The following is a 12,190-nucleotide window of genomic DNA, read 5'->3' as shown; positions in this document are numbered from 1 at the left end:
TTTCTCTCATCTCCTCTTCCTGTTCAGGCTGGAGTTCCACAAGGCAGTGTTCTGGGCCCTGTGCTTTTTCTGGTCTTCATCAATGATCTCTCTGACTCTCTTGAAAATCCTCTGTATCTCTTTGCTGATGACTCTACTCTCTGTCGCTCCATTCTTCATCCCTCAGATTGGCAGTCTGCAGCCTCCTCACTCTCTGCAGACCTGGACAAAATCACAGACTGGGCAAACAAGTGGAACATGTCTTTCAATCCTGACAAAACTCACACTCTTACGATGTCTCTCCGAAAAGACCGACTGGACAACCCTCCCATCCACTTTCTGAATAATCCTCTCCAAGAAGTTCTGTCACTCAAGCTTTTGGGTCTCACTATCTGCCATGATCTTTCCTGGGAAAACCACATTTCAAATCTGGCCTCCAAAGCCAGTCGCCGACTGGGCATCCTCCGTCGTGCGAAGTCCTTCCTTGGCACACCTGAGCTCCTCACCACATACAAGGCTTTCATCCGCAGTTCAATGGAATACTGCTCTCCCCTCTGGGCTGGTGCTCCTGCCTCACACCTAGCTCGTCTTCACGCTGTTGAAACCAAAGCATTCAGAATCATTGGAATCTCCCGCGATGAAGCTAACTCCAAGGGCCTCTCACTCACTCACCGCAGGCATGTTGGTGGTCTTTCCGTCTTCTACCGACTCCTCTCTGGCCTTGTCCCCCCAGCTCTCTCTGGGCTCTGTCCCGCAAATATTCCTACAGGTCGCACAAGATCTGCCTGCAACCCTCTTATGGTCAAACTGCCAAAATCAAGACTCTCTGCTCACCTTCACTCCTTCATTCCTCTTTTCTCCCACCTCTGGAACAAACTCCCTCACTCTCTTCAATCCCACTCCACCCTCCAGGTCTTTAAAACAGCTGTTCACCACCATCTCTTATCTTCCCCCATCCAAAACCTTGATCTTTTCTACCCCCGCTAATTTCACCCCAATTCCACTTTTTTGAAATACCAACTTCTGTCCTGGAAGTCCTTGGTGTCCTTGTGTTTTATACTTCTCCCTCCCCCCCCCCCCCCCCCGCCTTCCCACGCCTCCTCCCCCCAAGCCCTCTCCCTTCCACACATCTCCCTGCTCTCAAATGTTGTGTTTGTGTGCTTCCCCTTCTCTCCCCATCTTGTCTTCCGCTCCCTCTTTTTATATATTTTGTTTGTCTGGTTGATTTGTTTGTGAAGTACATGTTAGCTCTTTCACGAGCCTCGATTCAGTTTACAAAAAAAAAAAATTAAAAAAAAAAATGCTGAGACAGGGCATCATACGGAAGGTCGACGAGCCCACAGACTGGGTCAGTAGCCTCACCTATGTGCGGAAAGCAAACGGCAAACGTAGGCTCTACCTGGACCCGAAGGACTTGAACCGTGCCATCAAGAGGTGCCACCATCGTACTCCCACGCTTGAAGAGCTGACGCACAAGTTTGCAGGCTCAATGGTTTTCTCCAAGCTGGATGCCAAAAATGGGTACTGGTCAATCAAGCTCGATCCTCCCTCCCAGTTGCTCACGACCTTCAACTCGCCATATGGCCGTTACTGCTTCCGGCGAATGCCGTTTGGACTGGGGATGTCCCAGGACGTGTTCCAAGCCAAGATGGACCAACTTCTTGAGCAATGCCCAGGTGTCATCGGCATTGCTGATGATGTTGCCGTTTACGGCAAAACGGAGTAAGAACATGACCGAAACCTTCACCACCTCTTGAAAACAGCTGCCAGATTCGGCCTGCAGTTCAACAGCAACAAGTGCAGCATCAAAAAGGCCACAGATTCATTTTTTTGGTCTCATCTTTGTCCAACAAGGTGCCCACCCAGACCCACAAAAAGTGGACGCAATCCAGAGCTTACCGGACCCGAAAAACCTCTGTGAACTTCGCAAGGCACTTGGTATCATTACGTACATGGGCCCCTTTATACCAAACCTGTCTGGCCAAACAGCCCCCCTTCGGGAACGGGTGAAATCAGAGCAACTAGAATGGACAGCCAGCCACAGCCAGGCTTTCCAGAAGGTCAAGGACGCCATCTGCCAGGAGACCTGCCTAACCTACTTTGACCCACACAAATCCACAATACTACAGGTCGATGCCTCCACAAAAGGCCTTGGGGCTTGCCTAATGCAAGATAAGAAGCCCATCGCCTTCGCGTCAAAGAGCCTTTCCGAGGTGGAGCAACGGTATGCCAACATTGGCGTGAGATGCTAGCCGTCGTGTTTGGGTGCGAACGCTTCCACACTTACCTATACGGTCGGCCCTTCGTTGTCGAGAGTGACCACAAGCCCCTGGAAATGATCAGCTTGAAAAACCTCACTGCTGCCCCACCGCGACTGCAACGGATGCTACTGCGGCTTCAGGGGTATGACACGCGCATCAAGTACAAAGCTGGCAAAGACATACTCCTAGCCGATGGACTGTCTCGCTTGCTGGCACCAACGCAAGCGCCAACTATCCAGCTTGACATGAAAGTGGAGCACCTCCATTTCAGCCATAGAAGACACAACAATTGCAGCAAGCCACAGATGCGGATGCCCTCCTAACCATGCTCAGGAGAGTCATCATGACTGGATGGCTGGAAAGGCGCCATGATCTGCCCAGGGAACTGAGGCCATACTGGAATTATCGCGATGAGCTGAGTGTTGAAGATGGTGTCATGTGGAAGGGGGGCCGGCTCCTTATCCCTGCCAGTTTACAACAGGAAACCCTCAGGAAGCTACATGAGGGCCACTTTGGTATTCTCAAAACCCAGCTCAGGGCACGCAATTGCGTGTTCTGGCCCAAGGTGAACGAGGACATTGAAAACTGGATTGGCTCCTGCCACATCTGCCAGACCCATCAGCGTCGGCAGTCCCAGGAACCAATGATCCCACATGAGATCCCGACCAGGCCATGGCAAAATATGGCGGCACACTTATTCCACCTGGTTGGACATGACTACCTCCTGCTCGCAGATGTGTACTCCAGGTTTCCCATTGTTCGAAAACTTCCAACAGGGGCAACGAGTAACGACGTAATTGGTATTCTGCGGCTGGTATTTTCAGAGCAGGGCATTCCAGAGACTCTCATGAGCGACAATGGAGGCCATTTTAGCAGCCGCGTCTTAAATTTTTTTGCTGAGGACTGGAGCTTGAACCTACGAACTTCAAGCCCACACTACCCGCAATCAAACGGCTTCATAGAACGCCAATTGCAAACCATAAAGAACACACTACACAAAACAAAGCTCTCTGGTGCTGACCCACACATGGCCCTCCTCATTTTGAGGACCACGCCCATCGACAGCCACCTCGCATCACCTGCTGAGATACTGAATCGGAGGAAAATGAAATCCAACCTGCCTTCCAAGGTGCCAAACGTAGCACCGAATCGGGACCAACCCTAGAGGCACTTGAACGTCGGCAAGCAACCCAAAAATAATACTTTGACTGCCGGGCTGGCCCCGATCTTGGGCCACTTCAACCGGGCCAACGAGTTCGGGTTCTCGAGGAGGCTGGGCGGTCCCACACTTGGGAACCAGCAATTCTGTCCACCACCCGCTCGGAGCCAAGGTCGTACGAAGTCGTCACAGAAACAGGAAACATCCTGAGGCGGAATCGCCGCCACATCCGACACGCTCAACAGACCCAGCCAAGGCGGCCAGAGCCCGAGATGTTCCAGACTTCCCTCGACGATACCGATGTTGACCGTGCCATTGCCAAGGGACAAATTGGTGCTGACGAGGAGCCACCATCATCTCCACGTACCCAAGCACCTACCACACTACCAGCACCCCAAACTCGATCTGGCCGCACGGTCAGACGGCCTGTCAGGCTGGATATTTGATTAATAGTGGTCTCGCTAATGTAAATATGTGGGTGGATAGCCTTCCTGAACTGCATTGCAATTCACCCGGTAATACTGTGATTTTCTTTTTTGTTTTGTTTCTCTCTCTCCTTATGTTTCCAGCCCATTTGATGCTCTGTATGAACTTGTCTATTATTATTATTATTATTATTATTTATTTTTTGGAGAAAGGGGGATGTCATATGAATATGTGAGCGGGGGGGGGGGGGGGCGTGGCCGATGCGAAGGAGGGCGGGGGGCTGGCAGACCTGATGTGAGATACGAGGCCGAGTGACGTGGCTTGCTCTGTTGTTCATTAAACTGCTCATCTCCTAAGTTGAGACTTGGATTCATCTTATTACAAACAGTATCTTTAGAATTTCAATAAAAGCCACATTACTGTTCATATCGGTAAATATTATTCCATCGTGTTTCAAATCGTGATCGATACACTATGATCGTGATGATTGTGATCGTGAATCGTGATCGATAATCATGTTCACAATCGCTATGTCATATGTACTCCCGATACGTGTACCAAATTCCCGAAACGTGTAACTATACCAAATCAACAGTTAAAAGGATTTTGAGCCGATAGGTGTTACGGCCTTGGCAAGATCGATGGAGACAGCGATCTGTTAGATCTGATCCTCCATGCCGAAGTGCAGATCCTCCTTCATGCCACATCCGATCGATGCAGCCGTGCAGCGATCGGTGCAGTCGTTTTTGCGGCACACGGTGCAGCGATCGGTGCAAACGTGGACTCCCACACTGCCACGTCCAGCTGATACTTGCTCCCGCATGACGTTATTTTCCCGGGTGCCGCACAAACGGCTGCACCGATCGAGATTTAACGGATGGTTATGTAAATCGTTTAAAAGAAAAAAAGCCTTCAATTTCCGATATTTAGTCTTTTCATTTGGGCCTCCCAATTGAAGCCCCGCCCATAGGGGCGGGGCCCATAGGGCGGGTACTGTTGCTCGACGTAAGAAGACGTCACAATGAACGTCATGCAAAAGCGAATGTGATGCGGGAGTCCGAACGTGAGAATGCTGGAGACTAAAGCTGAAATTGGGGAAACTAAATAGCCTATTTTACGCCTGGGGATCCCACAATTATCCACCCAAAATATCCTTGCGATCGATTCAGCAGTTTTTACGGTACCTTCGAATGGACAGACAGACATTTGGTGAATTATAGTAAGATAGCAGGCGTTTGCTAAATCTAATCGATATGAGAAACGGTATTTAAAGAGGCTTGGCATTAGTATATGTGAAGAAGAAGGTGAAGGAGGAAGAGTTTTTTTATTTTAATGTAAATGAGTATGAGTTGTCTGATTTGGATTCGTGGAGATTAGTGGAGGTTTGGAATCACAGGTGTACGACACTGCGATGGGCTCCCCGATGTCTGCGGTGGTTGCCAACATGGTGATGGAAGAGCTTGAGACACGCACCATCCCATCCCTCCCAACACAGCCACGTGTCTGGTACCGCTATGCCGATGACACTTTTGTCATCTGCCCCAGCCTGGCTGTTAACTTAATACAATCCAGGAGGGCATCAGTGAAACGTTTGCTTCCATCAAATTTACCTGTGAGGAAGAACAGGGTGGTTCGCTTCCGTTTCTGGACGTCATGGTGAGGAGGAACCCAAATGGTAGCTTAAGTACCGCAGTGTATAGGCAACCCACCCAGACCGAGCGTTACCTCGATTTTACGTCTTGCCATCCACCGCACCCCAAAAGAGCTGTGGTGAATACACAAAAAAGGGCAAGAATACACCATCCACCTTGAACGGCAAAATGAGAGAGATCAAGAATATTAAATGTGTATTCAAAGCCAATGGCTACCCAGACAATCTCTGCCCAAAAAATGAAATGGTCGAACCCAGGACGTGCCACAGGAACCACCTAAGGGCTTCTGCGTGCTACCATATGTGCCACGAGTAGCCAAAGGGATTGGCAGGATTTTGAGACCGGTCGGGGCGAGGGTTAACTTCCAACCTATATACACCTTGAGACATGCACTGACCAAGGTCAAAGACAAAAGAATGACTGCACAGGTGTGGTATACACCATTCCATGTGACAGGTGGAGAATACATAGACGAGACGGGAAGAACCTTAGGCCAGAGCATTAATGAACACCAAAAGGCCTTTGCGTGTAATCACCCAGAAAGATCTGCTGTCGCCAAGCATGGAATAAGGGCGGGCCATGTTCCCCTGTGGGACAATGTGAATGTGCTGCCGGCATCCACAAACCGGGCCAGGAGGCGAATGCTGGAGACATGGCACACTGGCCAAACGATGGGACCGTTGAGAGAGGAGACTGTGGTGTTACCACAGGCATACAGACCTCTCATGCATAAATACACCACATAGACACCGATGCTGGGAGGAGTACAAGGACAAAGTGGGACATAACCAACACAAGCAACAAGGAATACAAAACACAATACACCGTTCAAACATGCACAAAACACTTGCAACACAAGCCTATCACGGGTAAATGGTCACGAGGTCTCACAACTAAGCTTGGTGATTTGTTGACAGAATAGGCCCACCCCTTCCCCCAGGTATATCTGGGAAGAAGTAAACAAGGGAATTTCTCTTGATAAAGGCTCGTGGAAGCCCAGTGCACGCTGGGTTGCTGGTCGAAACATTACGTTTTTTCAACAAAACTACAGGTTGGAGAACGATAACGCGGATGATAACATTGACGTATTGGATGTATATATATATTGTTATGGAACCCAACGTCGGCCTCTGTTCCCCTTACCGAGGGGGGATTAATCCCCTCGTCTCTGACTGACCAACGAGGTCCCTGACGCTGCCCAGCTACCTCCGGAAAGGCAGGTGCACAGCCCCGTTCGTACCGCGGACAGATGTTAATTGCCGAGCAGTTTTAGCAACCGCGGCACGAACTATTAACAGAAACTAACCCGATTCCGAAACGTTGGCCAAATCGTGCCACAGGTATTCAATTGGGAAAAGACAAGGATGAAATGGATGTAAAGGAAAGAAGGCAGAGTAAGGAGGAACAAATATAATTTATTACTAACTAATTATGTACAAGTCAAAAGTAACCAAGGAGAAGGAAGGATACGAAAATAAAGACAGAAAGAATCGAAGGAGACACAGTGCAAATTAGCTTACCTACTACAGTCTTACTTAACCCCAAGGACAAGACACACAGAACAAACTCACGTACACAGAAGGATGGAATGGAGGCAGGAACGAAGGACTGGAAGGAGAGAGGAAGGTTCAGCTGGACGCTGGCTGGGGCTTGATCCCGCACGGGACGTCGGCCTGGACCTCGACGGCCACCGATGCCACCGATCCTGGTTCACGCGTGGTAACGGGTCGAAGCTGCCTGGTGGAGCCAACGCTGCCTGGTGTAGTCAACGCTGCCTGGTGGAGTCAAAGCTGCCTGGTGGAGTCAAAGCTGTGTGGTACTGCTCGTGGGGCTCTGTCACTTCCTTCCTCTGGACTCATCTGCCGCATCTCTCTCTCTCTCTCCGACTCCCTCAAAGGCTTCCGCGCGCGCTTTTATAGCGCGCCTCCAGATCAACCCGCGCCACGCCCGTGCAGGTCTCTCACCGGTCCTGATTGGCGGGTCGGGGCTCGCTGGCTCCACCTTGTGATGACGATCGGCGGCCAACGCCCTGGATTCGGTGGCTCCTCCCCCTTCTTCTCCGATCTGACCGCGTGTTCAATGGAGGTTTTGCGGCGAAAACCACAAAGCAGCAGCGGCGAATGCAGAAAACCGTACGCAGAACCCGCCCAATGCAGTTTGCAATTGATGACAAAAGGGGCATGCGAAGGGAATCTACCTTATTTGAATTCGGTGCAATGGAGTGTCAATTAATGGAAGACAAAGCCTTAATCTAATACACATAATAAGGAGATAACTACTGAACAAGGAGATCTATGATTTGCTATGTGATTGTATATGGAATAACTAAGGGGACGACCTTTGACCTTTATACACAAAATGGAGGAAGGAGGGTGATATTTTACAACGATCTTCATTACACTTACAACCATAAAAAAAACACAACACCATTCTCAAATCCACAACACTGCACCCTCCTCCTCTTAGGCACAACCCGGGCCTATTACTTTTTTTTTTTTTTTTTTTTTTTTTTTTTTTGTATACAAGATCGAGGCTCGTGGCACGTAGGTGTAGTTCCCTCTACATTTAACCTGACCCTGAGTGTGACAGTTTTAAAACACAAATAAGTATGTCCCACTGCTGCATTGCACCCTATCTAACAGATTTACGCCCACAGCTAACCGAATTGCGGAATTCTCTTCAAACTAAACACTTACGGTGGGGGCGCATTATGTACAATGACGCTACTTGTATTTACAAAACGCAACCCAGGACCTGTGATTGTTCTTTTGGGGGGGAAGACAGCCTGCGCTGCATCGACGCACCAGAAAGCACCAAAACGCACCAAAGCACCATCAAGCACCAATCGGTGCACAGTCACCACAGTTCAATATAAAAAAAATCCAACAAACCCCTGGTGCCGGTCTTCCTCTTCGGCTCCCTCTGCTGGCCATTGTCCTTCTTCCAGATGTTGTCTTTCTTCTTTGCTGGCGGCCTATTTGGACATAATAAAATGACATGCACAAAACGTGTCCACTGTTCTTTTTATTTATGGCCCACAGGGCCGACTATGAGTGGTTCACCTGTTTGGCATAGGTGCCATGTTACCAAGGTCCGCCAGCAAGATCTCGGGCCATCATGGCCGGTTCCAGCAGAGGGGCCATGCCCCCACAATCCCTCTAACCAAATTTGCCATCACCCAATTCATCATCAATCCTCATAAGGAGGGAGAGATGGAACAACAAAGCACAATGTCACTCCCACGTCATGATGCGTCTCACATTTCAATCTTTTGCACAAAAAAAAAAAAAACAACAACCTGGCATGGTGTGGAGTTCTGTCACCTCAGGTGAGTGGATGCGGATGGTGCGAGGAGATTTCAATCCCAACTATCTTCTAAATGACATTAACACACTTTACACTACACGGGGTCTTTCCCTGCAAAACCATTGGCAATCTTACTCCCCATGCGGTTTTAAGAACCAAATTCCCATTGACCAAACTGTGGTGCTTCATCAATTTGGGGTCTCACTCCCCCGCTTCAACTCCCTGTGCCCTTGCACAATTTCAGGACTGGGTCGTGTGGCTCTCCCAGCAGGTCTACCCACCTGCACACCTCCACCACTGCAGTTGCCTCCGAGCTTACCTGCTCCTTATCCTAACCTATCTACTGGGGAAGGCCCTCTGGCGCTCTCCCCACTCGGTGCCCTCTCTGGCACTGGGCTACCCGGGTCCGTCCTCCGGATCCTCGGGCCCCATCCACAACTCTACCGGCTCCCAGAGCCCATCTGCGGCCTCACCTGGCCGACATCCTCACAGTGGTGGAGTGCCCATTCAACTACACATACTAACAGGCCACACGCCCAGCCATTTCCACGTCACTAATGCACCCATCCAAACACCATTCTTCCACCACGCACCACAGATGCCAATATCCAACCACAATTTACCTGTACCCTCTACCTAACACTTACACTACCCTCCCCGGGTATTCGTGATGGGGTCCATCCTCCTTTGCCCCATGCACACCTTCCCACCATCCACTCCACTCCACAGTTTCCACCATACTCCCTCCACGACCATCCATTGCATACTCCATACTCCCTACCATTTATTCCATACAACTGTAGTTGCACACCTGTGCAATCACTCCTACTGGTGCTTCCTGCACCCTGCTTCCTCCCTGGACCACTTGGTCAACACGACACACATCACCATCACTCAGTCATACACTGCTCCATACACTTCCGATCCTCAAACACTCGGCATCATCTGATCTAACGACTCCCCTCTGAAACTCGCGCTTCCCAGTCGCCCCTTTAAACTATTGCGCTCCCTCGTCATTATAATCCACCTACCCTCTCTATGTCCCCACTACCTGTCCAAAGTCACTACTTAAACTTACAGTTACCTATGGTCATCTTCTCTAGATCCCTATCATTTTATCCTAACCCTCCCGGGCTAGTTTTCACTGCCATAAACCCCATAAAACGATTGCTCCTTTGCCCCCTCTGTGTGAGATGGCAAAGTTGCCATCCCACCACTTTGGGTATCTTCTACTACCAATTTGGCCCATCCAATTTCAGCCAATCAAAAATTTGCCAATCACTCTACCAATCATCTGCCAATCATCAAATTTTGCTAATCAAATTCACTATTTTCAATTTCGGATCCAAAACACTATCATCATTACAGTCCGGTATATCTGAGCCTCGGTGCGTCGTTACATCCTTAAAACTCGGCTTCGCAAAGCCGAGCAATGAATTCGGGTGGTTTGGTCGCCTGCTGGTTGAATCCGTCCGGCATTCGGTTCAGGGGAGGAGGTTTGCTCGGGCCGAGATTCCACGCACCATCTCGGCGCGAAGCCTTTCGGTCTCTGGCCGAATGGCTCAATCTCGCCCGGCCGGAACGCCGCAACCACAAGGGGTCGCCGTCCCGACCCTTCCTACCTGCCCTTGAACCGGGCCGGTCGCCTTGCCCGGCAAGGCCCGGACTCGACCGTGCAGGGCGGGGCCATGCCCGAATCATGCATGATGTTCCGAAGAGAAGCGACGCAGCACCGATCCCCGCCGGCTCCCGCAATACCCACAGCCCGGCACGGATCGGGGGCTCGCATCGGCTAACCGTTGGTCTAACCGCTATCCCGTTTAACGTCGATGCTTCAATTGCAGGCTCACACGCATACGCAACCCCTTTCACACTCGCAAAACCCGGCGTCTCGGCACCTCCCATGCATCCCACACACTCCGTCCATTCCACCACCGCACTCCCTGTAACACACCACACCTCTCGCGCACCTTCTTGCGCACATTCTGCCGGTACATACTCCGTACCACTCATGGGGGTGCACTCTTGCATCCACCCACTCACCCGCTCTGATGGGCCCTCCCGCACATGCGCCACAACCAACTCAGGTGTGCGTTCTCGCACACTCTCGCCGTCCATCCCAAGCGTGCATCCTCGCACCCGCTCCTCATCCATCTCACTCTCCGTATCACTCTCATCACCGCACGTACACTCCGCATCGCTCTTACACTCTGTGTCGCATTCACTCTCCGACGCACACGTTTTTCTTACACGCGCTCCATTTCCACTCACACAGCGCCCAACGGACCTCCCACAAATGCCCGTGGTACGCTGGGATCCCAAGCACGCGAAAATTCTTTTCGCGCCAAACACTTTTCCGAAAAACCTTTTCGTACCATACACAGCCCGTCTCACCTTTGGGATCCTCCTCTCCATGCGCACCTGCTAATCTTTATAAGGATTAGCAAGTACAGCATCATGATGTGAGCACGGACTTTGCACATTTTCCATTTCTCCCTTCTGCTGGTGCTTTTCCACCAAGTCCATCTCTCCAATCCCAATTTCAACTACAACCAATTTGTTCATTTCTTTCTCTTCGACGACCGCTGGCTTTATTAAAATTTTCTCTACTTCGGCGGTCGCCGGCTTTCCCATACCCCGGGTCGCGATTTCTACCCCGGTCCACCCGGCTGTGCTTTGCTCCGACTCGCTCAACCCGCGCTTCTCAACCCGCGTTACCCCGTCGCATACCCGTGCGACCTCTTCGCTCAACCTGCAGTCAGCCTCCCTCTCGGCTTCCCTTACCTCATATGCGGCTTGCCCCCTCGCCAACCTCTCATTAATTTCTTTGGCTTGGCCAATTATGCCCCCCAGTTTGTCCCCTAATCGGCTTCTGAATCCTTCCAATTTGCTTCCTAACTTGTTTCCTACTCCTCCCAATTTGCTGTTTAATCCCTCACAGTTGTTGTCTAACCCCTCACATTTGTTGTCTAACTGCCCCAATTTGCTGTCTAACTTCCCAATTTGGTTACCCAACTGTTCACTGGTACCCCTTGCCTCACCCTCTGCATTTCTATAGACGCTCGCAGTTGCTCCATGAGCAAATACAAGTCCCACCCCACTGGCACCGCGGGCTCGGCTCTCGTTGCCACCTGCGAGCCGCCGCCATTTTGTGCACCTCTAACCTCGTGCGCGAGGCCGCCATCTTGTGCGCCTGAAATCTCCGCTACCGCATTCATATTGCTCTCCTCCTCCATTTCCTCCCTGGGGTCCTGGGTTACCTCCAAACACTCTTCTTCTACCCCCACCGGCATCCGACCGCCTTGATCATCCATGGCACGACTTTAATTTGGATGTTAATAAAAATTTCGGCCGCTCCAAATTTTTGACCAAATTTTTAGATGTTTTTAAAAACTTGGTTCGGGTCC

Source organism: Myxine glutinosa, chromosome 3 (genome assembly GCF_964187855.1).
Source record: "Myxine glutinosa chromosome 3, kmMyxGlut1.1, whole genome shotgun sequence".
Classification (NCBI taxonomy): domain Eukaryota; kingdom Metazoa; phylum Chordata; class Myxini; order Myxiniformes; family Myxinidae; genus Myxine; species Myxine glutinosa.
The sequence above is the reverse complement of the archived record's forward strand: the minus strand, read 5'-3'. Positions refer to the sequence as shown.